Here is a 15,816-nt window from a genome sequence, read left to right as displayed (position 1 = left end):
GTGCTGTGTCACATTTGTTTAAACACAGCTGTTACTCACTGTCTTCAGGTAAAGTGCAATGCATTGTAAATAGAATAACTACTGCAATATGCAAGCTGCTCTCTGGTGTCATATGAGTTAAGGCTTGGTGAACCACATTTTAGAGGAATGTGGGGCATTTCAGATATACGTGCACCATAATGGCTCTTGTTAACGGATAAAGAATATTAAATCAGGTGAAATATGTAACTTCAAGATTTCATTTCGTTGTTTTTCCAAGGAGTAGAGAGGTAGATGCTTACTGGTGGTTCCCTGGATCTCCAAAAGTAAGACAGGAGCTAGAGCCTTCAGCTATCAAGCTCCTCTATTGTGGAACCACCTCCCTGCCTTGGTCTGGGAGGCAGACACCTGCTCTCCTTTTAAGAATAGGGAGAAAACATACCTTTTTGATGAAGCTTATCAGCTCAGGCTGCTCTTAGTTCTGCTGCTATAGGCTTAGACTGCTGGGAGGCTCATCATGATGCACTGAGCTCCTCTCTGCTCCTCCTCCTCCTTGACCTCCTCTCTCTTTCTCTTCTTCTCTATTCACCCCCCAGGGAATACATGTTACTGACTCTCCTTCTTCCCTGAAGTCTCTGTGCTTTATCACCTCACAGGTTTTTCCTGGATCATCTCTGGACCTGCTGCTGTGCTCTTTCCTCTCTCTTGCCTTCATCATCATTATTCATTTACCCATATAGTTGTGATAGTGATTATCATATAGTTACATAGATGGGAGAAGTTTCCATTATTGGTACTAACAGTATATCCACTGTTAGTACTTGTATTTGGAGTAGTAGTGATAGCAGTTATGGCTATTTGTACTAGTTATTGAAAGTTATACAAGTACTAGCAGTTCTCACATTGGCCTCAAGTTGGTCTTGTAATTTGAACGGCAGCCATACCAACTTTGTAAGATGGCCGTAAGAAACTAATGCTCCCTCCACAAATGTCTATGAACTCCAGATTTTGTATGAAGTGAGAGATTCATATGAACCCATTGTAACTGAGGCCAAAGCGAAGGAAATGGTGATTGACTTCTGCAGAAGACCACTACCCCCCACACCAATAAATATCCAGGGTTTAGACATTTAAGCGGTGGACAGTTTTAGATACGTGATATTCACCTAAACAGTAAAGTGGACTGGTCACACAACACAAATACCTTGTCCTTTGGAGTACACAGGCCTCTGCTATGAGCTTTCTATGACTCTATGTTATCTCTGTTATCCATTACGCTGTGGTCTGCTGGGGAGCAGCACTTAACAAGGAAGAGACTGAACAAACTGGTAAAGAGGGCCAGCTCTGTCCTGGACTGCCCAGTGGACACTGTAGAGCAGGTGGGTGAGAGGAGGATGGGTTAGCCAACCTTACATCCATCATGGACCTCTTACCCATTGCATCAGACGATGGAGGCTCTGGGCAACTCCTTCAGTGGCAGACTTCTACACCTAAAATGTAGGAAAGAGCGCTACCACAGGTCATTCCGCTGTCAGACACAACAGTGTAACCCTGTCCTGTTTGTGTCCCATTTGTACTATCTGATTTTTTGCAATTTCCTCTGTCACAAATATGTGACAGTATAGTTTATTATTATTATTATTATTATTATTATTATTTTATATTGTTTGCTTTTGCACTAGCTTGTTCTTTTACACTATCTTTATGCATGCACACTTTTTTCTTGCACTTTATTCTGTTGCTGCCTTGACCATTGAATTTCCCCGTTGTGGGATCAATAAAGTTTAATCTAATCTAATCTAATCACATAAAAATGAAATGCATGAAATGAGTCTGACATTGCTGCTGGCAGTTTCAGTTGCAAGAGCTGAATCAGGGGACATATTATTGTTACACTGTATAGATTTGATCAGCAAGAAACTTGTACCTCCAGAAAAGCCTTGGAAGATAAAACAAACAAAACAAACAAACAAACAAACAAACAGGCAAACAAAAAAACCAGACACAATACAAAGTGCCAAATAGCCTGGCTTCTTTGTTTAAGTTTGTTTGAACTCTATTGAAAAGCAACACCAAAGACACACATGGACACTCACTGAGCAGTATTCTGGTGATTGGTAAATTTTTTATTCATTACCATAATACCTTCTAATTAAGCATGTTGTTATACATGATAGACCAGTTAACATATTACCACTACCCATTTTGTATATGACACCCATAGATAGACCAGATGCCAGCTTACCATCTGATGGCAAAGCACAGAACACCTGACAGTGTTCAAGCAATCTTGATATCATTTTAACAAAAACAATCTTTTCTTATCTGGGTAATAGAGGGTAAACATACATTTAAGCTAATGGTATATGCAAGATTTCTTTTCAAGTGTTTAACATACTGTGGAAAATGAATATTCCTCTCTTCAAAGTAACCAGAATCTTATGCCAAAATGGTTATTTACCTCAGAGAACAAGGCAGTTGCTGTGGCATAGTAGTTGTTAGCACGTCTGCCTCACAGCTAGAATGTCCTGTGTTTAATTCTCAGTTGGCTCAGAGCCTTTTGTTTAGCTGTGCATTATCTTCCATTTATTTTTTAATCAAATGTGATGATTTCTGATTCAGGTATGATTTCTGTCATCTGTGATCTTTAATTTGCCAAGACTTTAGTGAGATTGTGAGGTTGAAATCAGTTCTATAAAGACCTTTTCAGAGACTACTAAAATAAAGCTGTGACAACAATTATAACTTCAGCTGTCAGACCTTACTTTAAATACCAGCATTACATATTGAGCAATTTATTTGTTCTTTTTATGTATAAAGCCACCAAATACCAGCCTTAAAGGTGGGGTCTGAAATCTTGGAAAAACAGTTCGAGCCAGCTACATTTTGAAAATACTTAGTTCAAAAGTCCAAACCCCTTTCTTCAGACATCCCTGCGAAGCCACGCTTCCAGAGTACTGGCATGCGCAATGCTTGTTCACCTTGTGTGAGACAGGTTAGTTTTACCCAACTGATGATGTGTTGTTGCAATAGTTGCACAAGCGCTGCACAGCAACAATTCGCCGGCTGAGGCTCTGCTCTGCTCCGTACCGGAGTTGGGCTCCGACGCCGTCTGCAGTGCAGTCCCAACCGTCTCCAACACCAGCTGAGGATCCGTCCCCTGCTTCGCTCCTGTATGCCTCTCGGGCTCCTACCCCGACTATGGCCCCGGCTGAGCCTCCGACTCGTGTATCCATGCATACCTCATTCAGTTTCCTCTAACACCCCAGCTCTTCCAGAACAGCCCCAGTTCAGACCTATGTGACTAATGTTACATTTCCTAGTGGTTGATGTTAGTGACAAAACAGTTTGCTGGTGAACTTTCCATCCTAATATAACTAATATAGCCAAGTTCTGGCTATGCTTCCTGTATACGCGCTCTAGCCTCTGGGAACGCAAAGAGGGGTACACGCAAAGGGGGGAGGGGCGAATGGCAGTTGAGTTTGATAGACATATCACCGTTCAATCATTTCGAGAGGGTGCTCAAAATGATTGGATGGTGTTTTTTCAGTCCTGCCTGTTCCACAGGTGACTGATTTTTTTTAAAATTTTTGTGTAAGAGCATTTAATTAATTAGTTGTAATCGGGATGTGAAGGGGATTTTAAGGAATATAATAAAAGGCATTTGTGTAATAGCAAAATTGTTGATGTTTGTCTTAGTAAAATGACTCAGTTGAATTTGTTTCCTCCTAACACCAGTAGCAAATACCAGCATCTTAAGAATCTGACTTTTACAGGACACCAGTTAATGGAGCATCGCTTCTCGTGCCACTCAGTCCGACTATTGCTAATTACTATGAACAGCACAATGGTATCTTTGTTCATTGATAATCATAGTGATCACTGAATTACCATTCCAGAGAAAGAGTTACTATCAATAGCTTTATTTGGGCTCTTTTTACTCTTCACAACAACACAAACGCAAACTGTCATAGTTTGGGCACATTGAGAAATTATCTGATAGAGACAAAACAGAACAAGCATGGCAAATTTGAAAAGCAGAAACATTACATTTTTCCCATTGATTCAATACTCTCCACACACAGTAAAATAAAAAGCACAAAAAGAACTACACAATGACCAGAAATATAGACCATAGACTCTTTCTTTCTTTTCTTTCTTTTGCATCTCTAAAAAGAGAAGGGTTAGGGTTAGTAGAGGGTAAGAAGCAAAACAGGCTTGGCTTTCAATTACAGAGTCTGTTAGTGAGCTAAAATACTTATAAGCCACATTGTTTAGTAGAGTGATACAGATGATTCATGTGTGCTCATGTACATAGGTGAAATTTATATCAGAGTGTTGATGTTAGCAAGTTCCATTTCTGGGCCAACGACTGTCTCAGCTGTGTACATCCATGATAACACTATGTAGTTATGTTACTACACTGACTTGGGTCAGTTTCTGTGAAAATTTGTGTACTCTTTCTCAAGTTCTATTGCAGCAATGCCATGTTTCTGTCTACCATTAGCTTGAAATGCAGAAAGCAAATGTCACCCTACACAATACCGACTCCAACATAAACTTCACGTGTTAACATTACGCATTGAACTATAAAGATTTTTTTTTTTCTTTTTAACAAACAAAAACACTTAATTAAAGGCTTCTATTTTAAACTGGAAGTCTTGAGTAAGCAGCCTCAATGCATTTATAACAAACATCTGACACTATAAAGACTGTAAGCCTGATACATTTGCAAAACTAATGAAAATACTAAGCATAAGCACAAAGTGCGGTAACTGTCATTTCAAACACCAAAAACTGTTAGCTTGATGCAGATGTCAGTTCTTGACCAATTCTGGTCACAAAGTGTAGCCATACTGAACACAGAGACAACAAGCAAGGCCCAATCCCAGGGCCCTTGGCCCTTGCACTTGACACTACCCTTTGAAACAAAGTTGCAAGGGGTAGGGGTTGAAATATTCCCATATGAAATGGGACAACCCTTCGAGACCTGTTACATCATCAGCAGTTGTTGATGCCGCTACAAACAGATGCGAAAACTTTTGATTCCGAAAGAATTCACCATGCTGTCAGCAGCTGTAACTGTCTCTGTTGCATGGGCTTTGGGCATCTTTTTGTGGCTATCTACCACAAACTACAGAAATGGGGTCTACAACACATTAAAATGGCATTAAATAGTCAATCAAATTTGTTGTTTATGAAGAAAATATGTACATTTGTGTGTTTCTTTCATCACACTGCTGCACTTTTTTGCTGTGTTTACCTCCATCATGCCGATGATTCGACCAGAATTACGAGAGATTTGTCATACCCCACCGTTTGTAGCGTGGTCCTGAAAAATCTCATTTTTTCTAAACAACCAAACAGCCCTCCCCCTTAGCCCCCTTTGACTCATCGAGAATTGGGACACCTCTACCCCTTCATGTGAACACGCAAAATGGAGGGGTAGGGCCAAGGGCCAAGGGGTGAATTGGGATTGGGCCCAAGTGTTAAAGGTGAGACTGAAAAGACAGAAGAGAACAAAAAAAAAGTTGTTAACCTGATACAAACAAATAAGTACACTGATTTTGATCACTGTAAAATGTCATTTAACTCGTTCCCCTGAAGAACAAATACAGTAGCAGCATTTTCTCTTAGAATCAATAGTCAAATATATTAACCCATGTGTTTCAAAGAGAACTGTTTTTGTGGGTGTTTCTTCCCTTTTACGAAAGAAAAAAGTACCACTAAGGTGGATTCAGCACACCTTAATATTTCTCTAGTCAGTTTTCACAGATCATCATCACAAAAGCAATAGGTTGTGTATAGAAGAAAAATACAGCTCTCTGATTTACTGTACATATGTTCAGGCCTTTATTTGAGGGAACAGGAGGGAAATTTTCAATATTCTTAGCCACCCTATTGCTCCTTACTATAGGTTTGCTTTAAATATACTCTGAGTATTTCAGAGGTCCCTTCATAGTAGGGCATTACTGACTTAAGATTTTTTCAGATTGACTTATCCATCAAAGTCGAAGTTGAGTGGATTAGTTGTATGATGACATCATCACACTGACAGCGGAGGAACAACACAGACACGTCAATAAGCAACTTGTCAATAAGCACAGTCAATAAGCAACTTGTACTAACATTCACTGTAACCTTAACAACGTGCAGTAAAGTGTAGAATAAAAAAACTTTCAAGACACAGGCATCAACAGTCCTTGTGGGACATTTTAACCAAAACAAAACATAGGTTAACACCTTGAATTTTCTTTTAAATTTAAGTGAACAACATAAAGAGGGCAAAGGTTAAGAAAGCTGCAGCCAAGTTGCACAGCATGTTAGAGAAAAGAGCGTATTGTCTTAATAAAATAAATTAACAGAATAATCAAAACACACTGGCTGTCCAAATTATTATTCAATATTGGTCTTGCTTGCATGGTTCACAGAACATTACTCAGAAGATCGTTTTCTTCATAAAATAAATGGAAATTAAATCCACAAACCAGCGCCACTTGCAATTAGTCCTTCTTGCTGTAATATTCTTTGATCACAATCAATTTAGTACTACTACTCTGAGTAATCTTTTTCCTTCACAGTCTTGGCCTTGCACTAGTGATGCGCTGGTTGTTTTATATATATATATATATATATATATATATATATATATATATATATATATATATATATAAAAATGGATTGGATTTATATAGCGCCTTTCTAGACACCCAAAGCGCTTTACATTATTGACCCATTATTCATTCGCTCTCACATTCTCCCTCTGGTGGTGGTAAACTACATCTGTAGCCACAGCTGCCCTGGGGCACACTGACATATATACATATATATACATATATACATATATATACATATATATACATATATACACATATATACATATATATACATATATATACATATATACATATATACATATATATACATATATATACATATATATACATACATATATACATATATATATATATATATATATACATATATATACATACATATATACATATATATACATACATATATACATATATATACATACATATATACATATATATACATACATATACATATATATACATACATATACATATATATATATACATATATACATATATATATACATATATACATATATATATATATACATATATACATATATATATACACATATATATATACACATATATATATACACATATATACATACATATATATATACATACACATATATATATATACATACATATATACATACATATATACATATATATATATATATATACATACATACATACATACACACACACACACACACTTCTTTTCCCTTTTTATTATATTGATAATTTCTTTCCTGCCACTTTTGTTATACTTGAATGGAGCAATTGTAACACACAGTCATTTTCCACTGGGATCAGTAAAATATTCTGATTCAAACAAACTCCCAATAACGAAGTTTGAGTTATTCTGATAATTGTACTTATTACATTGAACTTATTACAAACAAATCAAGAAGTATTTATTCATTATACTTATAGTATAATACACAACAATTTCCCCCTGGGATTAATAAAGTATTCCGATTCTCATTCACTCATATTTAACCTTTCTGAAGTGATTTATCATAATTTATTCCAATATTATCTTCTGTGCTCTGCATTTTTTGTGAAAAACTAGTATTTTTCAATATTTAATTTACAGATCATGTAGATGTTCATAAAAGCTCAGATTAAAGTTAAGGGTCATTAAATCAAAAACAGACAAAACTGAAGAAAAAGTGACTTTTAAAGCAAAATCTATCATTAACTGAACATAAACCAAATGTCATTTGTCCACTGTCATTGATCCAACTCCATGGGTTTTACTGGTGAATCAACGTTGTAGAAGATGACAGTGTTTCTATGTTCACTATGGAGCCTCTGAACTTGAACACTCAGAGGGGTCATATCTGATGACCATAAAAAGATGACAAACTGTATTTCACACCAATTACATGTATTGATAGGATTAATGGATCAACAAGTACTAAACATTTTACATCTGTAGATAGTTTAACCCACGAAGACCAAAACATTCACCATTGATCAAAACCAATATGAAAGGTTATCTACATTCTTCAGGTGAGAGGGAAGAACACAACTAGTATTTGATCTCATTCAGAAAGTATTTTTCCTGTGTAGATCTGTTACAAAATAGCGTTTTTTGTAATCTTGTGTCAAAAGGGCACTAAAAACTGTCAGAAATATTAACTTATTAACTTAGTCTTGTGAGCTACATTTAAAGCCAATTGTGAATTTAGTCGTGGTAATTTGTCATTTTTAAAAAGTGAGTCTACACAATAAAACAGTACGTGAATTACAGGTCTAAATTGCCTATGAGAAGTAAAACTTTCTCACAACATCTTATGTCATTGGACCTCACTTGTGTCTCAGAAAACAGTGTTTACATAATGGGTCCCTCATCTGAAAATATCACTCTTGCCCCCAAGTACTCGGCTTCACATTGTGCCTTATTGTGATTCTAGGTGGAAATTCATGCCTCTTTTAATGCTTGCAAATATAAATTCATTTTTTAAAATAAATTAAAGGATTAAAATAATGGTAAAATGCACCTTTGGTTCATTAACCCTAATCCAATCATTGTAATGGGAAAGTTTACATGTATGTAAATATTATCACTGACTACCAACTTTGTATTCCACTATGTCTGTAGAAATCAGTTAAAATGTGTTTTCTTTCATTGTGGGAGTTAGCCTTTTTGAAGAAGCACAGCGGTCTCCATCATTAAAAATCTTCTATTAACAAAATTCTCAGGCCTACAAGTAATATATACCCAATAAACTACTAACTACTTAAATGATATACATCAAAGTAGTCAAAACAAAATGTCACTATGAATTTGACAAAGCAATAGAATTAACAAGGCTTTGTTAACTCACAGAGCTTTGGCTATAACCATGGCAGTTATCTCTGGTGTGGAGGTAATATGTAATATGATGAATAGCCCTTCACAAATTAACAGGACACAATTACTTGTTATAAAAACATCCTTTCTCTCTTTCTGTAAGAACTGTCATCATCCACATTCTCATAAATAATCAAAATGTTTTTGTTTTGTTTTTTTCTTTTAAGATCACCTATATAAAACCCACATATGCTTACTGTATTACATGACATTTGCATACAGACTATACAAAGGTTCCAAGAATCTCCAAATCCCAAAAGAATATGTTCACATCAATTTCGCTCACACTTTTTAGGGCTGGGGGACCCACAGGCACAAGAAAGTACAAATTCATTACATTCATTATGGGAGTGTCATAATTTGTATTGTCTCCAGTGTCCCCATTTCATACTAAGTTGTAATGGTATGTCACAAGCAGTGTTATGAACAGTGTTTGGTTCTTTGACATTATGGCAAATCATTAATGCATATCAGTCTGTGGGTTTTTCATTCAGATATGCCTTTGATCCCATGTGAGTACAAATGCCTACAACTACATTGTTATATGGATTTTTAGACCTCAGTTTTGGTAGACCCCTTTCCACTGAACAAATTCCAGGGAGACTTCAGAGCCAAATCTCCAAACGACCCAAGGAACAACTATCAGGACCGAGAATCTCTGAGAATGTTCCTGTACGCTCATACCTTATAAAAATGTCAATCTCACCTGACAAAAATCAATACAGTATTCATGATCCAGAAACAGCATTCTGTCAAAATTATAATTTACAGTTAATCAGCATATTACCATGCTTCTTCAAGCGATTTGCTTAGCTTGGAAAGAAGGAATGCATATGACTTGGCTGGGTTGGTGACAGAGGCTGGGTTGCCATCAGAGCATATGATCCCTCATGCATAAGATCCCTCATGCCAGCGCCATCATCAAGGTCAATGGGTGGCTAGTCCCAAATATAAATAAATAAATTGTAATTTTGCCATTTTGTCACAGATGCAGCTGGTATATTAATTGTAATATAAGATAATGTAATTGTAATGTAATGTATTACAGACCTATATTGGTATACAATTACGTGGCTCAATGGTAGATCTGTGCTTCCATTAAATCACCTCTGACCCAGCACCAGGCCAGCACTAGCACCAGGTCCATGGCCCACAATGCTGCCTGTACTCAGATGTACTCAGATGCAATTTCTGTAGGTCTACAAAATGATCAAACTGTCTGATTTACAAGGTTTACATCCAGTTGCTCAGAACAGGAATGGCAATACAATGAATAATGTGTAGTTGGGGTGTTTACACATACAGCTTTAACTGAAAGAAGACACATGTACTGTTATGCATTACAATGAGTTATGAGTGCACAAGAACATAGAACAAAAGTGTAAGTTCCCTGTGGTGACTAAAGGTGATATAAACTCTTAATCATCTTGGAGGCCCTCTTTATGCTTGTGTTGTATGTAACAGCGAAGTCTCTCAGAAACTATGTTCATAAATAAATTGTAATTTTGTCACAGCTGGTATATTATAATTTACAGTCGTATTATAAGATAATGTAATTTGTGAATGTGGTTAGGTTTAAATAATACACATACACTTTTGTGGACATTATCTGCATTAAACAAAATCATGGCATCTTTTCCTACAGATAAAATGTTGACAGCTGATAACAGAATCTGACTTGCATTACAATAAGAAGCAGAATTTTTGCCACAGACATTGTTTGATTGTGTGCTTACCTGACGTTTGTGTGGAAATGTGTTGATGCTCACTCTTTTACAAAGCTAACAGTCGCTAGTGTTGCACGATGTTGCTGCTGTAGAGGAACAGAAGAGGGGCAGTTACGTGTTCAAACATAAGGACTTTTATCCCTCTACAAAGAACTTTACAGCCTGTTATCATGGATGTAGGCAATCAAGGGAGGCATTGGTTTAGAAATGGAGATAATATAACAAATGACAGCTCCAGACACAAAACAAACTTCACCTAAGTATGTCAATACATGTACAGCCATGTTTTCAAATCCATATTAAACTTATTAAAGTCCTTGTATTTTATTGTGTCTTCATAGTTTTTAAATTTACACTAATAAATGACCCAAAAAATGCTTACCGAAAGCGAAACGTCTCCTGTCCTGTCACGTAGACAATCTTAAGTGTAGAAATGGAGTTTGCTGATGTCAAGATATTACCAATTACAAGCACAAACCACACTTGCATGTTTGTGTGCTTACTTGAGGTTTTTGTTGGAGTCTGTGTTGTGTTATAGTATACTATAGTATAGTATAGTATGTACTGTGTTGTGTTATAGTAAACTATAAATTAAAAGAGACTCTAAAGTCATTACACATCAGGGAGATTTGGGACAATATTTTTAACATTCATTTGAACAAATTCACAATAATGAGTGAAACTGGCATAAAATGAGTGAATATTAACACATTATTGCACAATGTGTTAGCAAGTTGCCCCCTGGCTGAACTCTTTAGATTTGGATTTAAATTCAGTTTATTTATTATTTTCTTTAGTTACAACTATTTTGTAGTATGGAGAAATCTATTAATGTAATTACGTGATAGATCACATCCCTTTACATTACATTGATGTGCAAGTTTGTGCAAGTAACATCCAGCAAGATTGAACATATCACACTACTTCATATGACCATTTGAGAATACTGTAAAGGAAGAGTCAAACATCTCCTGCTCTACATCAGTAACAGACAGCTTTTGGCTTCAAAGTTTGGAAATGCCAGGATATGACTGAGTTCTAGCACACAGCAGACTCCAAAACAAACTTCATGGATGCACACAAGCTAATCAAATATCACATAATAGCAATATTTCAGCAATATTTCTCTATTTTTTTGCAATAAATTATAATACAGGCAATATTACTTTTGTTACAAAATATATTTTCAGTAATAGTTTAATTGCACATGAATATTATTTCTGTGAGACAGGGTTTCCAAGTGCTAGGGAACTGTAGCAAATGATGACATGATGTGGTCAGTCCATGTTCTTTTCTCTTAAGTGTGGTAGCAGTACAGTTTACTGCTGTTGGCGATGCAAACAGTAAAAACATGCTCTATAAATGTTTAAATCAGCCCTAAGTTTATTGTTAAAAGTGGGACAGAAGACAGATAAGATTGATTAATGGGCAAATGGTTCCATGTGTCTTAGTTCACGCCACTTAATATTACATTTGAGATAAATCTACTGTTCTTCGTCCTCATGTTTTGTAAAATTAGCTTGTGGAAAAAGATACATTTCAAGATTAGGTTGTCATTTATGCTATGTTTACATGTAGCAGGGGTATTTTTGGAAATTGATATTTTGCCCTCTCAGTGAAAAAAAAAACAAAAGAAACTCATGCAGACGTGACCATTTTCTGAAAAATCTGTGTTTAAACGGCACCGTCAAAAGCATGCCAGGCAGTGTGGTGAGACGATCGAATACCATTAATCAATCAGAATCCTGAAAAGAATCACAACAAATGTTCCTTCTGCTATGAACCTATGGGGATGTAGTTTTCCTGGTTCTGGGTCCAAACAAATCTGAGACGTGTAACCAAAACAATGCAATGCAAATGGATGAGCCTGTGACTTTTGTTTTTTATCATCACAAACTGCTTTTCTGATGTGCCAGAGCGGATGAAAAAGGGTTTGAACTTTGTTGAGTTAAACAGTAGTTCTGTAGTCAGTAACAGCTGTGGTCTGTTTTTCAATCATGTTTTGGCTTTAGTTCATGAAGACTGCTGTGTATGGACGTAAATTATTACTTAATTTACCTTCCACTATCTGACAGAACAGATAAACGACTGATAAACAAAATACGAGGTACTAAGATGTGGAAACACCTCATAAAAGCTTGATTTTATATCAAGTAAATATTAATATAAAAATTAATATTAAAATATTTTCTCATTTAATACTTGTAACTTTACTTATCAGCTCTATCCTCTTCCTCTATACTGTATAGGTGAAGTGGTAGAATATTTCCTTTGAAAACTGTGACATCTGTCTAAGAATCTCCATACTGTGTGTCCCCTTTGGACAAAAAAAAACATGACTTCATGCAAATGTGGAAACAGAGATTTGCAGAAATCTCTACTTTGGCCTTCGTTTTCGGTGTGCATGCCCATCGCTGTCATGTAAATGACAGGCATAAGCGCAAAGAAAAATGTCCGTTTTCAAAAATACCCAGCTGCGTGTAAATGCAGCATTAGACTACCTTTTAAAATAACCACCACTGTATGTGAAAAAGTTCTTGTACAAATTCTATAGCGACAAACTTCCAAAATAGGCCCCTTGTTAAAAATCAGACACAACCTAGATTTTCAAACACTAAAATACCTTTGGATGCAATATGCTACCCTGTGAGAGTTTGACACAAACAGTCATAAACAGTCCCTGACATATTCAACAAGTAGACAATGTGTGTGTTAAATAGACAAGACTGTTCATAGAGAGCATAACAGTAATATAGTTAAACTGAGATTTATAGTGTACATTCATTACAGACTCATGATCTATTCAACAATATATTATATTTCCATCTAGCATCAGTACATGTGCATGTTCATAGGGTACATACAGTCATACACATGGCTTAAAATATGCCTCCATTTGTGATGTAAAGGATAGAATATTAAAAAGTAAGTGGTTTTAAAACTAGAAGATATTGTAGTACAGACAAATTATTACCATGTAACTTTCATTGTTGCTCATTTTACCATAAGCAAATGGGACCTCTGGAGAAAATGTACAGTATCGAGATAGTTGAATCTACTGAATTAGGGGGAAATGGAGATATTTTCCCTAAAACTAAAATACCAAGTATAAAACATGAAACAAATAAAGACAATATGACAAACCAGACATAAGCTTTTCTTTACCTGCAGAAGTTCACCTATAGAAATAATTTTCCTCATCTGATGTACCACACAGTGCCTTGGAAACTTTGTTGCCAGATATGAAGACAATTATTGTATCTGAAAGTAAATTGAATTTGGAATTGAAGATGAATTCACGCAGAGATTCAGCAGTGTTCCTGACTTGGAATATTAAGTGATATTCGTGTGAACTGTTCTTCTGAAATCTGCCTCTGAAACAACATGTTTGATGCAATTTTTATACACTTGTATGAAGGTATGGCATGGGGCAGTACGTTAATTCATGCAGTATCAACCAGTCCTAATTGCTGATACCCCCCCCCCCCCTTTCACAAGGTAAGTAGAGCTGGTATTACTTTCTGCCTGCCTACACTCTCGTCAGCATGCCCATTGCACAAAATGTGCACAATAAATTGTGTTCAAAGTGTACAGTGATAACCAGAGATTACCAATCACAATTTCAGTCAGTTCCTGATATTTGAGGTGGTTTGAAACATACTTGATCTCAGTGTGAAGTATCTTGTGCTGCTGTATTTAAAACCAGTTAAATTCATTTAAGGTGTCTTATAGGCATAAGACACCTTAAATGAATTTAACTTCCTCCTATGAAATATTCAATAATGCATCCTTGTAAGCAACGTAGTCTTCAAAGAGGATATAGTGGCCAATCCAAGCTTGGATTTAGTTTATAGTGTTCTCATCTCAAGACCTTAGTTAATTATTTTTGTTTTCTCAATGAAGCTTGTTTTTTCATGATGGTAGGTTAATTATTTACCAAGCTTGTTTCATCATAACAGGTCTTTATTTTGGTAGCTCAAGACAACAAAGCTTGTTTATTTTGTGGTAATGAGTCAAGTCTTTCCTCATCTAAATGTGGTAATTATGTTATCATCTTGATATACAGCAGGTCAAAAAAGGCTCTTCCTGGATTTAACTGAGCCAATAGTTCAGATCCTTCCTGCAGTAACAAATATGTTTCAGCTGCAACATGTTCTTTAATGCTAACAAATGCATTGAGTTGCTTCTCATTTACTAAACAATCATCATTTTGAGAAGTGAGAATAAAGAATGGACTGTGTTTCAATGGACAAAAAATATGTGGTCTGATGAGAGCAGACTTACCCTCTTCCAGAGTGATGGGTCCATTAGGGTGAGAGGAGAGGTGAATGAAGTCATCACCCATCATGCCTAATGCCTACAGTACAAGCCTGTGGGGCCAGTGTTGTGATCTGAGGTTCTTGCAGTTGGTCAGATCTTGATTCAGCAACACCATGTGTCCAAAAACTTACAGAAATAAATGTTATGGCATTGCAAAAGTTACTGAAACAATGCCACAACTAATGTGTCCTTTGATCAAAGGTGATCCAAATAAATATTAGAGTGTAGAACTTTTTTTTGGCCAGTCTGTGTATTTTTCTTCTATACCTACAATGTGTAAGTACAGTATGGGTGGCATGCCCATGGCAACAGCCATCCACTGGTGTGTGAGTGTGTGCATGAATGGGTGAATGTGAGGCTTTGTAAAGTGCTTTAGGCACCATGAAGGTGTAGAAAATGCTAGTCCAGTCCATTTACAACATTGTCACTAAAGAGTGGTCAGTACTTTTTCAGTGGCCAAATAATGATATACTGAGGAGAAATGTAACTTTCGTTTTGGCCAGGCTGTGTTATTATCTTTGGCATTATCTTTGTTTTCTGATAATGGGTTACTTACATTATTAAACCAAGATAATGAAATATGGTTTTCTGATGATAAAAGGGTTAATTATTTTATTGTCTTGTGATAACAGGCTATTTACTTAACTTGAAATAACAAATCTTTATTTCTCATAATGAATTTATTATTTTGTTAGAGTTAACCAAACTTGTCTTCTTGTGATAATCACATCATGTATCTCATAAAAAAAAAAAAAATTAAAAAAAATTGTTGCCTTGACATGACGAAGTCTTATCTTATTATGGCCTCTTGTAATAATGAGATAAATGG

The 15,816-nt window shown here is 36.0% G+C and overlaps 1 protein-coding gene across 4 annotated transcripts in view; it reads right to left on the bottom strand.

The window, feature by feature from the left end:
* Positions 1–13,421: 13,421 nt before the first annotated feature.
* Positions 13,422–15,816, bottom strand: part of LOC115426425 (neuropeptide FF receptor 2-like) — a 57,091-nt gene continuing 54,696 nt past the window's right edge. For all 4 annotated transcript variants that reach the window (XM_030144549.1, XM_030144551.1, XM_030144550.1 and 1 more), the window contains one exon: positions 13,422–15,816. This exon is cut by the window's right edge and continues 1,098 nt beyond it. The gene's annotated coding sequence lies outside the window, so the exon portion shown is untranslated.

Source organism: Sphaeramia orbicularis, chromosome 9, assembly GCF_902148855.1.
Source record: "Sphaeramia orbicularis chromosome 9, fSphaOr1.1, whole genome shotgun sequence".
NCBI lineage: Eukaryota > Metazoa > Chordata > Actinopteri > Kurtiformes > Apogonidae > Sphaeramia > Sphaeramia orbicularis.
This window is presented reverse-complemented; position numbering and strand designations above follow the sequence as displayed.